Below are 20,951 nucleotides of genomic sequence, written 5' to 3'. Positions count from 1 at the left end.
TTTATCTGTGTTTTAGCTCATCACCCCATTGTCTCTTTGATATTACCTGAGTACGGTAATATTAAGGAATATCCTAGACCCTTTGGCAATGTGAAAACCTACACAAGAACCAAACGATATTGGTTTTGTCTGTAAAGTACTGTAATGTTCTCTTCCCCAATTTCAATGAATTTACAACCCTTTTCCTTTCTTGGGCTGCACAGTGGTTCCCCATGAATAAAGGAAAGACTTGTGGAGATAACACTGGTTTGGTTATGAATTCAGGACACACAGGTATCCTGAATTGAAGCTTGCAGATTTTAGAGTGGGTTTTTGGTATCATAATAATGTGAATTATTTTACATATAATTTAAGAAAAAAATTTACAATATGACTGCATACTGTTTTCCATAAGCTCAGCTTTTTCTCTTCCTTTTAAACTCATGCCTTTGACACTCTTTGTTTCTGAATCACTCTTTTGAAATCCTAAATTCTTTATCTTTTGTGTGGTTTCATAGGATCTTGTTGATTTAGGAAAAAAAGTATAATCTAGTTTGTCAGCAAATAGTAAACAGGATAGAATAATGCCTAGACAGCATAACAAGATGTGACAGAAGTTTAATAAAGTCTTTTTCATATCCTCACCCTCTCATAAATTCATGTGGCTAATATTTGATTAGAGCAAAAGTTTTAAAGCACGGTTAGAGGGGCCTGTCAGATACACTTATTATCAACACGTGGTTTAAAAAATTCAAGTTAGATAGTCATAACTGAAAAAAAGTACTTTCCTATGTTGTTTTTGCTAAAAGAAATGATGCCACATATAGCCAGCTTCCTTTTAAAGCTATTTACTGAGAATTTAAAGTTTCAGAAGCTGAAGATTATCTTTAAGGCTTCTTTGACTTGAAGAAAGGGCTGCAGTTTGATGTCATTGCAAGAGGTTGAGGTGGCACAGGATGGGTTGAGTTTGAATTCCCCTCGGCCGCTTGCTGGCTTGCTGACCTTGGGCAAGTTACTTAATCCTCTGACCCTGAATATCCACAGATGAGAAATGGAAGTACTAATAATCATTATTATTTTCTAACACTGTACTGACCAATATGGCTACTTACATTTCAATTACTTCAAACTAAATAAGAGGAAACCTTTTGTTTCTCAGTCTCACTAGCCCCATCTCAAATTCTGAGTCACCACATGCTCCTGATGGCTACCATATTGGATAGTGCAGAGACAGAACAATTCCATTGTCCCAGAAAGTTATGAAGGACAGCACTGTTATGTTTTGCTAGTCACAAAAGAATGAAAAACAGCAAGTCAGTAAGAAATCCCTCAGTTCCCACTGGGCAGGCTGTGTTCTGTGGGTAAGGGTTAGGGTCAGGCAAGGATAGAAGAGGCAACAGAAGATGTGGTCTGGTGTTGTTAAGTTTATTTGTGGCCCTTGTGCCTTGTCATGGTGAAGCATGTGAGAACCCTCACCAAGGATGGGCAGTGGAGAAAGCTTGAATGAGTTCTGCTCAGAAAACCTCCAGCACCTTCTGATTACCCACAAGACTGCAGTAGTCTTTGCCCCTCGTCTTTGATCTTGATCATAAATAGGCTGAGAGCCAGAATCTGTTTTATAATTTATCCGACATCCTTAAATAGCAGTAAAATGATGTCACCCACATCTCAATCTGTCTGCTATGAGAATTTTAAAAATCAGTGACTTTTTTTTTTTTTCCTCTGTTATCAAAAAATGTTCTCCAAATGCCCCCTTCATGTACTGAGGTCATGTTGAGAAGGCATTAACTTGTTGTCTCAGCACCTCATTGTTTCCAAGTGCTCTAACCTCTAACGTCAGCTACTGAATGAAAGAATCCATCGAAGAGCTGTTAGAAGGGATTAGAACATTTCAGTTTGCACAGTCCCATCTTCAGCCCTGGGTACACCGGTCAGCAGGACGGTCACCATCACAAAAGATCACCCTGGCAGTGTCCCCGGCCTCTGGTTGTTCTGATCCACAAGGGGCTGCCCTGGTGGTGAAACAGTGTGCCCCACTTCCTTTATTGATGTGCTTATTAGATACATATATATACACATAGCTGCACACGTGGTTGGCTTCATGGGGCTTTTGGTTTCCAATATTTTTTAACTAAAACGTTTACTAATGTGTCCATCCTTATAGTCTCCCATGCAATTATTTATATTTCTGAACCCTCTGACGTAGTTCGGGTATTTGTCCCCACTTAGATCTCATGCTGAATTGTAATCCCCACTTCACCTGGGCCTGGTGGGAGGTGTTTGGATCATGCGGACAGATCCTTCATGGCTTGGTGCTGTCTTCATCATAGTGAGTTCTCATGAGATTTGGTTGTTTTCTGATTTTTTTTTTTTTTTTTTTTGAGACAGAGTCTCGCTCTGTCACCCAGGCTGGAGTGCAGTGGCATGATCTCGGCTCACTGCAACCTCTGCCTCTCAGGTTCAAGCGATTCTCCTACCTCAGCCTCCCAAGTAGCTGGGACTACAGATTTGGTTATTTGAGATTGTTGTGGCACCAACTCCTGCCCACTCTGTCTCTTGCTCCTGCTTTCAACATGTGAAGTGCCAACTCTGACTTTGCCTTCCAAAGTCAGAGGCCTCCTCAGAAGCAAATGCCAGCACTATGTTTCCTGCACAGCTTGCAGAACTATGAGCCAATTAAATCTCTTTTCTTTATATTTTACCCAGTCTCAGGCATTTTATTCTAGCAGTGCAAGAACAGAGTAACACATCCACTGCATACATTTTCTTTATACATGCTTAGGAATCTGCATGTTTGAAAGAGAGAGACTCTAAAAAGTTGACTATTTTGAACACAAAAGACATTTCTTTGTATGGAGATTATCCAGTGGCAGTTGGATTCCCAGGGAGATGTTACTGAGCCCCTTAAATGTAGTGCTATTAGTGCTATTCAAGGCCTCGTTACTGGGGCCTGAATCTTTCATACAGGCAAAAGGTGGTAAGCAAGGAAGGTAAGGGTCATACTCGAGTGGATATTAATTGCACACTTCCTATGTGCCAGACACAGGACTGGGCCGCAGAAACCTGGTGGTGAAGAAACCAGGCAAGGGTCCTGCCCACCCAAAACTTGCAGGACAGACGTAAATAAAATCGTTATAAAGTATGATAAGTCCAACGAAGGAAAAGAAAAGAATGCATCAAGGAATGGTCTGTGTCTGTTTCGCCCATCATTGTATTTCTGCTGTTAGCCTGGTACAGAGTAGATACAAATAATAATTACTTGGTGAGTGAATGAATGTTTTAGCTCAATGTTTTTCAAAATTTAGCATGTGTCAGAATCACACGAAAGATTTGTGTGCATTTAATAAACCATTCCTGTGAAGCAAAGCTTAGATTCTAAAAAGAACAATAAGCATTTATTCTTTCACAGCTTCCATGGGTCAGTAATCTGGGAACAGACTGGTTGGATGATTCTGGCTCACAGTGTCTCCTAAGGTTACAATCAAACTGTCTGGATTCAGGCTAGATAATGTGTTTCCAAGATGACTCACTTGCATAGCTGAGGGCAGGAGGCCTCAGTTCCTTACCACATGAACCTCTTTCCATAGCACTACTTGGGCATCCTCACAACATGGAAGCTGGCTTCCAGAGAACAGGGGATCTGAGAAAGAGCAGGGAGGAAGGCCCAATATTTTTGTGACATCGTAAGCTAACACATCTGCTACATTATCTTTGTTACACAAATCAGCACCATTGTTATGGGACGAAACTACACAAAAACATGAATAGCAGGCACCAGTCATTATGGAGTCAGTTTGGAGGGTGGCTGTTACAGTCTTGTAAACCAGATTGCTGGGCCTACTCCCAGAGTTTTGAGTAGCTGGAGATTGTGAGAATTTGCATTTCAAACAAGTTCCCAAGTGATACTGACACTGTTGGTTCAGGGGCCACACTTTGAGAACCATTCTTTCAGCTTTGCGGAATCTTAAGAACTTCAGAAGTCTAGTCCACAGGCTCTCTACTGATGGATGTACCAGCAACATGATATGCATTTGGCTCAGTAGGAGGACTCAGGAATCTTGAATAACTACTAATCATGTACTTATTGCAATCTTCAATCCCAAGTGGGATAATTATTTTTATTTGTGTTTAGTTAAAATAATGTAACATATTACTAAAAATATAACTTTTTATATATTTTTGCCTTTTGAAATTCTGTAACATTAAATCCTATATTCCAACAGTATTGGATGTGTCTGTGCTTTTTGTTTGTTTGTTTGTTTGAGATGGAGTCTCGCTCTGTTGCCCAGGCTGGAGTGCAGTGGAGCGATCTCAGCTCACTGAAACCTCCGCTTCCTGGGTTCAAGCAGTTCTCCTGCCTCAGCCTCCCACCTAGCTGGGACTATGCCCGGCTAATATTTTGTATTTGTAGTAGAGACGGGGTTTCACCATGTTAGCCAGGATGGTCTCGATCTCCTGAACTCAAGATCTGCCCACCTTGGCCTTCCAAAATGCTGGGATTATGGGCGTGAGCCACTGTGCCTGGCCTATTCCAGCATTATTGGATGTTTTAATTATCAATACAGTTACTCTTTTTGTTTCTTTGGAAGACATAACTATAAAATTTACTCACTTTACTAATGAACTCAGGTTTTGTCCTTAAAACTTATTGTCAAATGACATACATAACAGTGTGGACTGTAAATGTTTTCCTCAAAAGTGGATTTTTGTTTGCTCCTATCAAGTTGGGACCCAGATTCTTGGATATACTGATTAGTGGGGTATAAGTTTGTAAAAAGCAAGCGAAGTTCCGACTCTCGTTGATTTCAAGAAGGCATTCTCTCACTAACATTTGGGCAGATGAAATTCGGTGTGGTCGACTTGAATGTTTCTCCCTGTAAAATTTGTATGTTGAAATTCTAACCCTCAAGGTGATATTAGCAGGTGGGACCATTGGGAGGTGATTAGGTCATGAAGGTGGAGCTTCCCTCATGGATAGGATTGGTGCCCTTGTAAAAGAGACCCCAGACAGTTCATTTGCCTCTTCCACTGTGAAGACACAACAGAAAGATGGCCATCAATGAACCAGTAAGTGGACCCTCACGAGGCATTGAATCTGCTGCATATTGTTCATGGACTTTCAGGCCCCTAAAACTATGAAAAATAAATTATTGTCACTTATAAGCCACCCAGTTTATTGCATTTTGGTACAGCAGCCCAAAAGGAATAACACATTCAGCCAACACCTTCCTCTCAAACAGCATAACATGCTTTTTGCACTTTCATTAGCAACCCCTAGCCCAGTGCCAGTAGTCTCTTTGATGGCTCATACATCACATGGTCTTGCCTTATTGGATTAGGAACTCTGTCTCTCTCTCTCTCTCTCTCTCTCTCTCTCTCTCTCTCTCTGTGTGATGTGCATGCGTGCACGTGTGTTTTCTGCTGGGAAAAGGAAAGCAATAAATATTAAAGGGAAAAGGAGTATAGAAGCATCTTCTATTCAGTGCACCAGTCTGAATGTTTCTTGGTTAGTAGACCTGGAGATATTGTGACATCAGAATCGTCATTCATCCAGTACCCCATAGGCAGGGCTAAGCTTTTTCTTTGGTGCTATAAGATCTGTGCACTATTTCCTATGGAAAAGAAAATCAGATTTCCTAGTGAAATCAGATTTGGACAGAAATACTTAGTTTGTAACCAAATAAATTCTTCCTGTTTTTCTGAAAATAACAGGGCTTCCTTTTCTGCTTAAAGAGAAAGAATAGTAAGTTTCAAAATTTGAAGAACACATTTATCTAGCATTGAAGAAAGCAAACTCTAAGAACCTCTTCAACAAAAGTCATTTTATTGTTGGAAAAACACCTGATTTCAGAAGTTTGCAATTTACGAACACAGAAAATTTATCAAAGATAAGAATGATTCTGTTTTCCTTATAATAAATGAATTCCAAAACATGTGAACAATTATATTATTGACACAATATAAACACATTCTAATATGAAATTAAACTATGCTTTTATTACAAGCTTACTTCAATATTAATAAGATTCTTTTTTTTTTTTTTTTTGAGACGGAGTCTCGCTCTGTCCCCCAGGCTGGAGTGCAGTGGCCGGATCTCAGCTCACTGCAAGCTCCGCCTCCCGGGTTCGCGCCATTCTCCTGCCTCAGCCTCCGGAGTAGCTGGGACTACAGGCCCACCCCCTCGCCCGGCTAATTTTTTGTATTTTTTAGTAGAGACGGGGTTTCACCGTGTTAGCCAGGATGGTCTCGATCTCCCGACCTCGTGATCCGCCCGTCTCATGGCAAAAACGGCAAAAACCACAATTACTTTTGTACCAACGTAGTATAATTTGAAGTCAGGTCATGTGATTCCCCCAGTTCTGTTCTTTTCACTCAGGATCGTTTTGGCTATTCTGGGTCATTCTATTGAATGAGTCTTTTGTGATTACATATAAATTTTAAGATTGTTTTTTCTGTTTCTGTGAAGAATGTCATTGGTATTTTGATAGGGATTGTATTGAATCTGTCGATTGCTTTGGGTCAGATGGACATGTGAACAATATTGATTCTTCCAACCCATGAACATGGAATATATTTCTATATTTTTGTGGCCTCTTCAACTTCTTTCATGGATGTTTTATAATTTTCATTACAGAGATCTTTCACTTCTTTGGTAAATTCCTATGTATTTTATTTGTACTTATTGTAAATAGGATTACCTGCATGATCTCTTTTTCAGATTTTTCATTGTTGGCATATAGAAATGCTACTGATTTTTGTATGTTGATTTTGTATGCAGCTTTACTGAATGTTTATCAGTTCTAATTAGGTTTTTCCAAATATAAGATCATGTCATCTGCAAACAAGGATCATTTGACTGCTTCTATTTGAATTTGGATGCCCTTTACTTCTTTCTCTTGTCTGATTGCTCTAGCTAGGACTTTCAGTACTATGTTGAATAACAGTGATGAAAGTGGGCATCCTTGCCATGTTCCAGATCTTAGAGGAAAAGTTTTCAATTTTTCTCCATTCATTATGACACTAGCTATGGATCTGTCATATATAGCTTTTATTGTGTTGAATTATGTTCCTTTTATTCCCACTATTTTGAAGGGATTTTATCATGAAATATGTTGAATTTTATCAAATGCTTTTTCAGCATCAGTTGAAATGATGATATGTTTTTGTCCTTCATTTTGTTAATGTATCACATTGATTGATTGTGTATGTTGAACCATCCTTGCATTCCAGGGATAAATCCCACTTGGTTGTGATGAATGGTTTTTTAATGTGTTGTTGAATTCAATTTACTAGTATTTTATTGAGGATTTTTTAATCAATATTTGTCAAAGATATTGGCCTGTAGTTTTCTTTTTTGATGTGCCTTTGTCTGGTTTTAGTATCAGGATGGCTTGTAGAATGAGGTTGGAAGTATTCCCTCCTCCTTTATTTTTCAGAATGGTTTGAGTAAGATTGGTATTAGTTCTTCTTTAAATGTTTCATAAAATTCAGCAATAAAGCCATTGAATCCTCGGCTTTTCTTTGCTGGGAAACTTTATTACAATTTTGATCTCATTAATTGTTACTAGACTGTTCAGGTTTTGGATTTCTTTATAACTCAGTCTTACTAGATTGTATGCATCTAGGAATGTATTCATTTTTCTAGGTTTTCTAATTTATTGGTGTATAGTTGCTCATAGTAGCCTCTAATGAGCCTTTGGATTTTTGTGACATCAGTTGTATTATGTCTCCTTTTTCATCTCTGACTTTATTTATCTGGGTCTTCTTTCTTTTTATCTTTGTCTGGCTAAAGATTTTTCCAATTTTGTTTATCTTTTCAAAAAGCCAACTTTATGTTCCATTGACCTTTGTATCATTTTCTTCATTTCAATTTCATTTATTTTGCTTGATCTTTATTATTTCTTCCACTAAATTTGGTTTTGGTTTGCTCTTGCTTTTCTACTTTATAAAGATATATCATTTGGTTGTTTCCTTGAAGTTGTTCTACTTTTTTATGTAGATGCTTATAGCTATAAACTTTCCTCTCACTACTACTTTTGCTTTATCTCACAGGTTTTGATATGTTGTGTTTTCATTATCATTTTTGTTTCAAGAAACTTTAAAATTTTTTTCTAAATTTTTTCACTGGATCATTGGTCATTCAGGAGAATACCATTTTATTTTCATGTGTTTATATAGTTTCCAAAATTCATCTTTTTAATTCCAAAATTCCTCTTGTCAATTCTAGTTTTATTCCATGGTGGTCAGAGAAGATACTTGATACAATTTCAGTTTTTTTCAAATTTTTTAAGACTTGTTTTGTGCCCTAACATATGGTCTATCCTTGAGAATGATCCAGGTGCTGAGGAAAAGAATGTGTATTCTGCAGCCATTGGATGAAATGTCCTGTAAATAATTATAGGTCCATTTGGTCTGTGATACAGATTAAGTCTAATCTTTGTTGATTTTCAGTCTGTATGATCTGTCCAGTGCTGGAAGTGGGGTGTTAAAGTCTCCAGCCTTTATTGTTTTGGGGTCTCTCTCTTTAGCTCTAGTAATATTTGCTTTATGGTTCTAGGTGCTCCAGTGTTGGGTCCAATATATATTTACGATTGTTATATCTTCTTGCTGAATTGACCCCTTTATCATTATATAATGACCTACTTGGTCCTTTTTTTTATAGGTTTTTGGCTGGAAATCTATTTTATCTGATACAAGTGTAGCTACTCCTGCTTTTAGTTGGGAAGTGGGTTCCATTAGCGTGGAATGTCTTTGTCTATCTCCTTATTTTCAGTCTATATGTGTCTTTATTGGTGAAGTGTGTTTCTTGTAGGCAGTAGATCACTGGGTCTTGTTTTTTTTATCCATTCAGCCACTCTGTGTCTTTTGATTGGAGAGTTTAGTCCACTTACATTCAGTGTTATTATTGATAAATAAAGACTTATTCCTGCCATTTTGTTGTTTTCTGATTGTTTTTGCAGTCTCCTCTTCCTTCTTTCCTTCCTTCTTGTCTTCCTTTTAGCGAAGGTGATTTTCTCTGGTGGTATTTGCATTTCTTGCTTTTTACTTTTTGTGTACCTGTTGCGTGTTTTTCAATTTGAGGTTACCGTGAGGTTGGCAAATAATATCTTAACGATTCATTATTTTAAACTGATGACAAAACTGATTGCATAAATAAAGAGAAAACCAATAAAAATTCTACACTTTAATGTCATCCTCCCACTTTTAAAGTTTTTGTTGTTTTTCTTTATATCTTTTTTTATGTCTGTGTCTTGAAAAGTTGTTATAGGTATTTTTTTTATCATTTTTCAGTCTTTCTACTCAAGATATGAATAGTTTACAGGCTACAATTAAGTATTATAATATTCTATGGACTTACTATTACCAGTGAGTTTTGTACCTTCAGATTTCTTGTTACTCATTAACATTCTTTTCTTTCAGATTGAAGAATTCCCTTTAGCATTTCTTGTTGGATATGTCTAGTTTTGTTGAAATCCCTCAGTTTTTGTGTGTCTTGGAAGGTCTTTATTTCTCCTTTATGTTTGAAGGATATTTTTGCTGGATATACTATTCTAGGATAAAAGTGTATTTGTTTTTCCTTCTGCACTTTAAATATGTCATGCCACTGTCTCCTGGCCTGTAAGGTTTCCATTGAGAAGTCTGCTACCAAACATATTAGAGTTTCATTGTATGCTATTATTATTTGTTTTTCTTTCTCTTGCTGCCTTTAGGATCCTTTCTTTATCCTTGACCTTTGGTAGTTTGGTTATTACATTCCTTGAGGTATTCTTTTTCAAGTTAAATCTGCTTGGTGTTCTTATACTGGAATATTGGTATATTTCTCTAGGTTTTGGAAGTTTTCTGTTATTAACCCTTTGAATAAACCTTCTAGCCCTATATCTTGCTCTACCTCCTCTTTAAGATCAATAACTCTTAGATTTGTCCTTTTGAGGCTATTTTCTAGATCCTGCAGGTGTACTTTATTCTTTCTTATTCTTTTTACTTTTGCCCCTTCTGACTATATATTTTCAAATAGCCTGTCTTCAAGCTCAGTAATTCTTTATTCTGCTTGAATAATTTTGCTATTAAGAGACCCTGATGCATTCCTTGGTATGTCAATTGCATTTTTCAACTCTGGAATTTCTGCCTGATTGTATTTAATTATTTCAATCTCTTTGTTAAATTTATCTGATAGGATTCTGAATTTCTTCCTTCTGTTATCTTGAATTTCACTGACTTTCTTCAGAAGAGCTATTTTGCATTTTCTGTTCAAAGGTCACGTATGTCTGTCTCTCTGGGTTTGGTCACTGGTGCCTAATTTAATTTGTTTGATGAGGTCATTTTCCTGGATGATTTTGAGGCTTGTGGATGTTTTCTGGTGTCTGGGCATACAAGTGTTAGGTATTATTTCAGTCTTCACAGTCTGGGCTTGTTTGTACCCAGCCTTTTTGAGAAGGCTTTCTAGGTTTTTGAAAGGAGTTGTATGGTATTATGATCTAAGTTTTTGGTCACTTCAGCTGTATCTGCATTAAGGGGCACCCTGAGCCCAGTAGCACTCTGGCCCTTGCAGACTTGTAGAGGTACTGCCTTGGTGGTCCTGGATAAGATCCAGATGAATTCTCTGGATTGCCAGTCAGAGACTTGTGGCCTGGAATCTGGCACCCCAAGAGCCTGCTTGGTACTCTACCCCACTTTGCCCAAGCTGGTATCTTTGCTGCAAGACAAAGTGCCCTTTACTCTTCCTTCTCCTTTTTTCGAGCAGGAGTTCCTCTCTGTAGCCACCACCACTGGGAAAACGCTGAGTGTCACCTGAAGCCAACATGGCTCTTGAGTCTCACCCAAGGCCAGTGAGTACTGCCTGAGTACCACTGCTGATTATTCAAGACCCAACAGCTCTTTAGTCAGCAGATGATGGATCCTGCCAGGACGGACTCCTTCTCTCCATGAAGCAGGTTCCCTTCTGGCTCAGGTGTGTCTAGAAATGTCATCCAGAAGCTAGGGCCTGGAACGGAGGCCTCAGGACTCTACTTGGTGCCTATCCTACTGTGGCTGAGCTAGTATCCAAGTTGTAAGAGTTCTCTTTACTCTTCTCTCTCCTCTCCTCACAAGGAAGGAAGGAGTCTCTTCCAGAGCTGCAACCTGTGCTGCCTGGAGCTGGGGCAAGAGTGGTACAAGCACTCCCTTGGCTGCCCTAGCTTGTGTCTCAACTAGGTCGCATGCCTCCAGGTCCACTGGCTCTGAGCCCAGCACAGCACTAGGATGTGCCCAGGAACGGAAGTCCTTGTGGCCTAGACTGCCATTGAAGTTTACTTAAGATACAGAAACACTTTAGCCCCTGGTGGTGAGGCTTGCCAGAACTCAGATTGTGACCACTGGGATGGATGATTTGCCTTTGGCCAGGGCTGGTCTAAATGCTCCCTCCATAGGTGCTGGCTGAGTTCTGCCCGGTGTTGCTTTCTGCTGTAACAGGGCAGCTCCGAGTTCCATTGCAAAGTCTCCCAGTCACTGCACTTTCCTTCCCCACAAGTGCACAGGTTCTCCTCCCTGCTGGTGGATGGAGGAGGCACGGTGTTGGCAGTGTAAGACTGAGTTTCCTACTCTCTTCAGTGTTCCTTTCAGTGATAGGAAGTTAAAAACAGATACTGTGATCACTCGCCTGATTTTTGGTTCTTACAAAGATGCTTTTCTTGTGTGGATAGTTGTTGACTTTGATGTTCCTGCTGGGAGGACAATTGGTGGAGGATTCTATTCGGCCATCTTGCTCTGCCTCCCTATATCTTTATTGAAGTTTTAAAACTAATGTTTACTGAAGTTAGCCCTCTCAAATTTCTAAATTAATATTTTTCAATCATGTTTTCTATGTTTTTAACATCAGATTTTTGTTATTACTGAGCAACTCCACCTAACAAAATATTCTGAAGAATCATTATTAGAGTTGACTCTTTACTGCAATTTATCATGGAAACCTGACTCAAAGTTGCATATCGATTATTGATAATTATTTTTGAAAACATTTAAACCATAACTTTGCAAATATGTTTTGACTTTTGGTATCAAGATTATTACTTGGAATTCAGTAAAAGCCTGATAGCTTTTTAAGAAATCCCATTTTATTAACATATGTAAGGTGGAGGAGGTTTAGAGTTACGATTTATCCTCACATAAGTATGTGTCCAAAGCTTTCACCAAACCTTAAGGAAGAGAATGACTCTGCCTTACTTCATTAGTTTCTCTTTGCAACTTTTTTGAATAATCCCCTAGAACCTTGCAGTCCTTATAAAAATAAAGAAAATAACAATATAACTAAATGTTTACACATTTTTTGAAACACCAAATAACTCCACCCCACTTTCTGGTACTGCCATCCTGACTTGACTTTAGTGTATACCCTTCCAAATCTTGACCACATCCAGATCTTAATATTGTTGCAATGAACGAGGCTCCCTCACTGTGAAGCACCACAGCCCAGTGCACGGTGTTCCCTGAATGAAAAAACAAGTTGAATGAATGGGAGGCTGTAATTTATATCACCTTACACAGACTCTCACCTTTGATTTAACTGGTCTCATATGTAGAAGGGTGGCCACCCTCCTGGCTTGTCACTTTATGTGTGCACTGTGGCTAAGACCTTAGATTCTACAGAGACCAGAATCAAATCTTGGCCCTACCACTGAATAGCTATATGACCTTGAACAAGTTACTTAGCATCTCTAAACCTCAGTTCCTTCATCTATAAAATGAAGATGCTGATAGTACCTTTAACTTTGAATTACCATGTGCCTAAGCACAATAACTAATATTTACTGTTTGCTATTATTGTAATGTGTGTCATCTAAAAACTTATGCCAGGTCAAATAAGACTCTTTCCCAAACAGAAAAGGACTGTTCTTTCATTAAGACCTATAATCAAGGTGAAAATAGACTTTTGTTTTCTTTGCTATTACAGAGATCATATAATTACATCAAACAGGTGTATCATAATGTATGCCTTTGTTAGTTGTTGAGTATTCTGGTTGTTTCAGAGTGCTTGATATTATCAAACAATTATGTTGACAAGTCATTACTATATTTATGTGTTAATACAAATTATGTGTAGTATGTGACTATATAGGCTTTTCTTTAAACTATTTCCTTAAGATAAATTCCCGGGAGTGTTAGTGCCAGTGCAAAGGGTATGACATTCTAGTGATTATTGATAAGAGCTGATATATTGCTTTCCCAAGAATTATGTAGTTGAGTTTCTAATTAGACTCCATATTTGTCCTGTGGGTTCACAGAAGAAAGTACACTAGTAGATACATTGGATTGGATTGCATGTACTATCTCCTTCTCTAGAGAAGCAATAAAGGAATTCATACACCTATTATTGGACTGCACATGTATTTTTAAAACTAAAAAGATGTAACATGAATCAGGGTAATTTAGATGATCCATAAGGACTCGTTTCTTTGGAACAACTTCTCCATCTCATTAGCTTCCTTACACTCAGCCCATTGGGAGCTACTTGTTCACATATGAAGAGCATTTCTCTCTTTCATCCCTAGTCAGATACTAGAGATTTTACCTTGTTATTCTGTGCAATGAAGTCATTTTGACTGTGCCTGACTGAGGATAAGGAATAATTTACTTGGAGTCCTGCAGCTTCTATTTTGCCCACGTAATGACATATTTTTATAGGTGAGTGATCTCACCTGGGGTCTTCAAGCATGGCTGGATGGGTTTGCCATCTGCATGCAGTAGGGCATCCAGGCACACCAGCAGGCACCAGCCTCACCCACCCTGGCTCCCAGCCTGAGTGCTGACAGGCAGACAGACCTTGTACCAGGGGCTCCGCCTGACATATACACGGACGTGGAACTCCTTTTTAAGGTACAATTGCCAATTCTTTTTATTGCAGAAGACACCAACACCCCCATCCTGACTTTTTTTTTTTTAATGCAACCACTACTCATAATATTATAACTAATATTTCTGAAGTTTACAGGTGCAAACACTGTAATTTCAGGCTAATTTATATGTACACAAGAATAATAGGCTTAAAAACATGTCATAACTTCTTTCTTTTTCATTTTATATTGGTTTTTGGAATCCCATTTTTTAATATGTCACCAAAACTCAGAACATTAGCACAAAATAATAAGCTACTTAACATCTATACTTAGGATTGTGTAAAATGTGTCACAATTTTGTTGGTTAGGAACAACTTTTTGTATTTTCCTGTAAATAATGAATCCTGAGTGTGTGATAACAAGAAATAATGAGCTAAAAATTGACCTTCCAGTATTATTCTTGCATTATATTATTTTGTTTAGGGTGGTAGAGTCTTCTTAAATTACATCAGGTTCAAATTTCCAAAGCATCTTTTAGTTACAAATATTTTCTAGGACTGCCACTTAAAAAGTCACTTTTATCTCTTCAAGAATCTCAAGTGTAGCTCTCATTATTTTCCATTTTATGATTGAATTTAAGGAGAAACCACAAAACAGCTGCTAGAGTTCTATTAGCCTGGCATATTTAATACACTTAGCCTTTCACCCTCACCCCTCATTCAGAAAAGTGTTCTGCAGTGTTCTATTGGTGACTCTTAGAAACTGCTAATTTACTTCATGTGTGAGTTATGTTCAAGTGTTTATTAGAACTGATTTAAACTGGTAGTTTTCCTGTTATTTGTGTTATGTTCTGTTTTATATCCATAGCTCATTTGGCTATTTAATGAAAGGCTATTTTCATCAAGGAGAAAATTTTGTTTTTCTCAATGATTTGGGATGTTATTTTAAATATTCTGCCAAGTGAAAAACAAGATAGTTTTGGCATAACCACAGTTAAGCTAAATGCTAAATGATTATACTAGACTCTGATAACACATCAAATATATCTATATATGCCAATTAAAGATGTATAAAGGAAACCTCAGCCATCTAGAATTTGTGATAATCTGTACATGTGTCAAACAGGTTTTAGAACAAATAAGTGCTCATTCCGCTTATTATGCTGAATCATATAACATGACATTTTATAAAGACCAGTAGAAATGCTTTTTAATTGGTTTGATAATTGTCTTGCATTATACAACCTTTTTTTTTTTTTTTTTGAGACAGAGTCTCACTCTGTCACCCAGGCTGGAGTGCAGTGGCCGGATCTCAGCTCACTGCAAGCTCCACCTCCCAGGTTTACGCCATCCTCCCGCCTCAGCCTCCCGAGTAGCTGGGACTACAGACGTCCGCCACCTCGCCTGGCTAGTTTCTTGTATTTTTTAGTAGAGATGGGGTTTCACTGTGTTAGCCAGGATGGTCTCGATCTCCTGACCTCGTGATCCGCCCGTCTCGGCCTCCCAAAGTGCTGGGATTACAGGCTTGAGCCACCGCGCCCGGCCCATTATACAACATTTAAAAGCATACAGTTTAGCAAATGAATGCCTCTTGAGTGATAATTGCCTAGAAAATACTAATGCTTATTTTCTTCAAATGAATCCCTCATATGGACTCATTTGTAAAAACTGGCCATATAAGAAACTTAACATTCATACCCTTTAAAGATTCTAAACAGCTGGTCCCACACCCATTTGATTGGCTTGGAAAAATACATTAAAAAGTGTCTAAATCTTGATCTGCCTATCAAAAAGTCCAGCCTCATGTTGAAAGCAGTAAAACTTTTGTTAGTGATTAAAGTTTTTAATTTTTGGTAGTCCTTAAACAAAATTACTTAACATAAAAGTTTCTTAAATGCTTTTTACAAGCTGTCCTTTACTGAATTGCATATTATTAGATGATTTGTATTCTTCTTGCATTTTGGGTAGTCCTGAGCAGACATAAGAGAGGAAATAAAAAAAGAATCAATAACATTTTTAGCATAACCAGATGTGAATTCCCCACATCAATCTGGCATGGGGAAATGATTACGAAGTAATGTGAGACTTTGAATTTGTGCATATATGGTATCGGGGCAGAAAAGACAACACGGCCAGCTTGACTGCTTATCCTCAGGAAGGCGTGCTTGCAAGACCGGCCCTTGGCTGATGTCTGGGAACTTGGATTTTTTGGGAAGGTTCCCACCCCTCCAATTGATAAGCGTTGTTCACTGTGTGTGTACTGTTGATGCAAGAAATGTGTTTTATGCTGGACACTTGCTTTCCTTCCGAGAGTCTGGAATTTTAGTATACGCCAGGCAGAGACTGCTGACATGACCAGTTTCAAATAAAAACACTGAGTACCGAGTCTCTGAAAAGCTTCCCTGGTTGGCAACATTTCATTTGTGTTGCTGTCTCCATTATTTCTGGCTGCTATAACAAATACCATAGACTGGATGTCTTAAACAACAGAAAGTTCTGTCTCATGGTTCTGGAGGTGAGAAGTTAGAGAGCAGGCACTGGTCATTTTGGCTCTGGGTGTGGACTCTCTTCGTGGTTCAGAGACGGAGCCTTCTTGCTGGTTCCACACATGGTGTTGTTGCAGAGAGAAATCATCTCCACAACATCTTTTCTTACAAAGGCACTAATCCCATTCATGAGGGCTCCACTCACATGACCTAATCACTTCCCAAGGCCTCACTTCCTAACACCATCACATTAAGGATTAGGAGGGATCTCAACCTGTGAGTGGGGGATGGAGACACATTTGGTTCATAGCCGTTGTCACAACTCAGTGCTGGGGGAATTCAGTCCCTGTGCCACTCCCTGGGAGAGGATTCTTGAGGCTCGCACCTGGTGTCCCCTGGACTTTTTACCCCGTGCACCTTTTCCTTGTGCTGATTTTGCTTTGTATCATTTTGTATACACCATCGTCGTGAGTAAAACTCTGTGCTAGATGCTGGGTCTTCCTATTGAATCGTTGAACCTAAGGGTGTGTTGGGAACTGACAGTACCTTAATGGTGGTGACGGAGAGTTCATCTGAGAGCTGTGTGCTGTTGGTAGTCATTTGTGAATGACAAGGCTCAGCATTGGGGCATTGCGGAAGAGATCTGACGGTAGTTCATAAACATTTTTCTCAGTATGACGTTTAGAATACTTTCTTCAAGCCATCCTAAGAATGGTCATGGGCCTTCTACCTGTCATTAAATTTAAAGGTGAAATCTTTAGTTTTGTTTAATTTCCTTTTATTTTTAAAGAAAGGTGCTCTAAATCTCTGATGATTAGTACCGTAGGCAGTTTCATAGATGTTGAATTTAATTGAGGAGGCCTCAAACAACACTTAAAGACTCTATTCTTCCCTAATCCTGTCCCCGTTCTGCCTGCCTGCAGTATCTACTCCCCACATACCCCATTCTGAACCATGTAAGAGCTATTATTGTATATGTCCAAACATTGACATCTACCTAGTTCTTTTTTGCAAAGTATGAAGAAATATATTCTTCAAGTGTTTGTGTATTGCTAAGTACTATTATTAACTGTTAGGAAAATTGATGTGTAGATGGAATCAAATTTAATACTAATAATTTTCACTACTATATGACAGAGTCTGAATCTAAACTCAAATTTATGTGTAACAACAGCCTTAAAGAAAATTAAAAAGCAAAGTATGCATATGCTAAATGAATTGGTCATGCTGTCTGAAAAATATTAAAGAATATTCTACATCTTTGACACCATAAATCTCTTTGTCTACCTTTCACATAACACAATTAGTTTTATTTTTATTACTAGTTTTGTTTTGTTTTGTTTTGTTTTTGACAGGATGTCACTCTTTCAGGCTGGAGTGCAGTGGCACAATCATGGCTCATTGCAGCCTCAGCCTCTGGGCTAAAGTGATCCTACCACCTCAGCCTCTTGAGTAGCTGGCACCAAAGGCACAAGCCACCATGCCTGGCTGATATTTTTTTTTTTTTTTTTTTTTTTTTTTGTAGAGACAGGGTTTCACCATGTTGACCAGGCTGGTCTCAAACTCCTCAGTTCAAGTGATCCACCTGCCTTGACCTCCCAAAGTACTGGGATTACAGGCGTGAGCCACCGCACGCCTTACTCCATAGTGAGTTTTAAATTAATTTTTTCATTTTTTTTGAAGATGCCTCCATACCAATTCCATATCAGTGGCTGCAGCTGGCTGCCACTTAAACACTCAGGGTAGATTCTACTGTTACTTTAATTTTAGGATGCTCCAAGCCATGGTTCATAGTTTCAGGCAGCCACAAGTTCATGAGACTACAAAACAAGATGGAGAAATCATTGTTGCTAAATGTGTATCCAATAGGCAAAGATCAGGAAGAACTGTGCAGAAAACTTAGGACCAACACCCATTCTCATAGCATCAATTGGCTTTCAATTTGGACTGCCATGAGCTAACTGACAAATCCCTCTATTTCTGAAGCTGAAGAAGTTCTTTTTAAATATAGAGTACTTATATAAGAAAATACTAAAAGTGTACCTATTTACATATATTGAAAGCATAACTATTTGCATAGTCTGTGACAAAATCTATATTGTATATTTAGCAGATAACATGATTTAAGATATAACGGTTAACTAGCAGCAAGGGTAAAATTTTTCTCTGGAAAAACAATCAGATTCAAGCATCTGATAGCTCTTTGAGTCCAAGAGGATAGCAAGGATGTATAGGGAAACTCCCCAGAGTTACTTGGATTTGGTAGCAGTTCAAATCTAGATTAGCTGTCAACATGCAGAATGTCTTCCTGCCTATGAGACAACTTAGGGATTCCTCAGCGGTTCTCAAAAAATGTGTGTTAGAACAACCTTTTCTTTAAAGCAGGAGACTAGACCAGCACTGGTCCAGGAACGTGTCTTACTGCTCTGCAACTAGATGACTTTAGAAACTGGAAGGATTTAGACACCTTACAGCAATTTCACATAGCCATGGCATCCAAATAGGTGATCGTTTTTCTCATAATTCCTCATTATGGTGTTTTACAAAAGCATTGGTCTGTGATAGTTTGGAGCTTTTCTCTAACTGGCCTTTCACCTAAAGGGAATGCTCGTTAAACATTCAGATTCCTGGACCCCAGCACAAACCAATGAAACCTGAATTTCTGGAAATGAAGACAAGTCCCAGGAACCTGTATTTGATCAAGCTGCCTGTGTCGTTCTTTTCTGTGCTGAACTTTGAGGACTACTGCTTTATGGGGAGGACCAACTGCATGGCTAACATACTCCCCTAAGTATAAGATTGGCTTTTGAAAACCATCCAGTTTAAGAACCAGAGTTGCAAAGGTCACAACTCCAACACAATTGACTCCAGTCCTTAAGGATGCCATTGTGTTATTAGCTCATAGAAATGCCCAAGTAGCAAAGAATTACGGTTTCTGGGTACAGTTCCACTGCTAGGTTATACGGTGACTTTGTGCAAAAGACACCCTTGGAGCCACCTACCTGACATGTGCAAGGAAAGTGTTGTGATAAATATATTGATTAATGATGCCCGTGATGAAGTCCACCCCCTTCAACGTGGTTCCTTGTGCAGAGCTGGCAGAGCAGATGTCATGCCCAGGTGAGAGGGAGCCCCCAACGCTGGGCAATGCACAGCAACTTGGTCTGTAGCCCCTGATTAGAAAGCATGAAGCTGTCCTCAGCTCCACAGACACAGGCTCTGGGACAACTTCAGCCACCAGAGAACATTCACACCAGAGCCTTTCTTGTTTGTTTAGGTTTGTCTGTGGGTTGTTTTGTTTTGTTTTGAGACAGAGTCACACTCTGTCGCCCAGGCTGGAGTGCAGTGCTGCAGTCTTGGCTCACTGCATCCTCCGCCTCCCAGGCTCAAGTGATTCTCCTGCCTCAGCCTCTCAAGTACCTAAGAATACAGGCACATGCCACCATGCCCAGGTAGTTTTTTGTGTTTTTAGTAGAGATGGGATTTCACCATGTCGGCAAGTGACTGGAAATAAAAGAATTTAATTCTTCATGGGCAGATACCATTCACCATGTGAATTCCTTGTATATGATTTTATGCAGGGGAGAAAAAATGTTTGAGAGCAGTCATTACTAATCAGGAGGCAAACTTTTGACCACCTGCATTCATGTTTCTCCACGGGTGCAGACACTCCGAGCATCTCGGGGGTGCTGCTTCCTTGTTCTCAATTGGTGCCACCTGAATGCCTGAATCACATGCTTTGGCCTGACCTAAGGGAGCGGCAGCAGCCAGGCAGCCAGGGAAGAAGGAAGGAAACTGGTAGAAGGACCTGGGAGAAAAACAAGAAGAATTGATCCAGTAACTTGAGGTTCTGACCATCGCTCTTGAGAGCAATTTGACTGCATAGAATTTGAACTGCATAATCCCCTTCTCTTTGTTAAGAGTGTGTTTTACTCTCAACTATGAGACCGTATCATGACTCTGACATCTTCTACGCAAGCTATCCTTGCTGTCTCTGGAGCAGTATCCCTTCTCCTGTTTCCTTCTACCAGGCAGCCCCTTGAGCTTCACAATTCTCCACCTTTGGGCAGCCTTTCTGGATCCCCTCGGCAAAATTAGGCCGCTTCTCTCTTCTCTCCCAGTGTCCCTTATACAGGACTCCTCTGATATGGGATTTTTGTGTTGCACACATGGTTGATTAATTAGGGAATATTACTGTCATCTTCTGATAAATATTGGCTATATAACAAAAATAACTGCTGCTTTTATGTTTTTTATAACAAGGGATATCCCTTTCAGAAAACAGATAAGCATGGTTTGTTTTTTTTTTAACTTTCAAGTTAATAGTGGCACTGATGGTGTTGAGAAAAGAAAGAAAGCCATTAGTCTAGATCAAGAATAAAATGTACTCAGGCCGGGCACGGTGGCTTGCGCCTCTAATCCCAGCACTTTGAGAGGCCGAGGTGGGCGGATCACAAGGTCAGGAGATTGACACCATCCTGGCTAAACACGGTGAAATCCTGTCTCTACTAAAAATACAAAAAATTAGCCAGGCGTGGTGGTGGGCACCTGTAGTCCTAGCTGCTCAGGAGGCTGAGGGAAGAGAATGGCGTGAATCTGGGAGGTGGAGCTTGCAGTGAGCGAAGATTGTGCCACTGCACTCCAGCCTGGGTGACACAGTGAGACTCCGTCTCCAAAAA

General features: G+C 39.2%; 1 protein-coding gene across 1 annotated transcript in view; it reads left to right on the top strand.

Annotated features, from left to right (window-relative positions):
* Positions 1 to 20,951, top strand: part of ST6GAL2 (ST6 beta-galactosamide alpha-2,6-sialyltranferase 2) — an 82,747-nt gene that overhangs the window by 60,728 nt on the left and 1,068 nt on the right. The window lies entirely within an intron of this gene.

This window comes from Colobus angolensis, unplaced genomic scaffold (assembly GCF_000951035.1).
Source record: "Colobus angolensis palliatus isolate OR3802 unplaced genomic scaffold, Cang.pa_1.0 Scaffold42, whole genome shotgun sequence".
Taxonomy (NCBI): domain Eukaryota; kingdom Metazoa; phylum Chordata; class Mammalia; order Primates; family Cercopithecidae; genus Colobus; species Colobus angolensis.
This window is presented reverse-complemented; position numbering and strand designations above follow the sequence as displayed.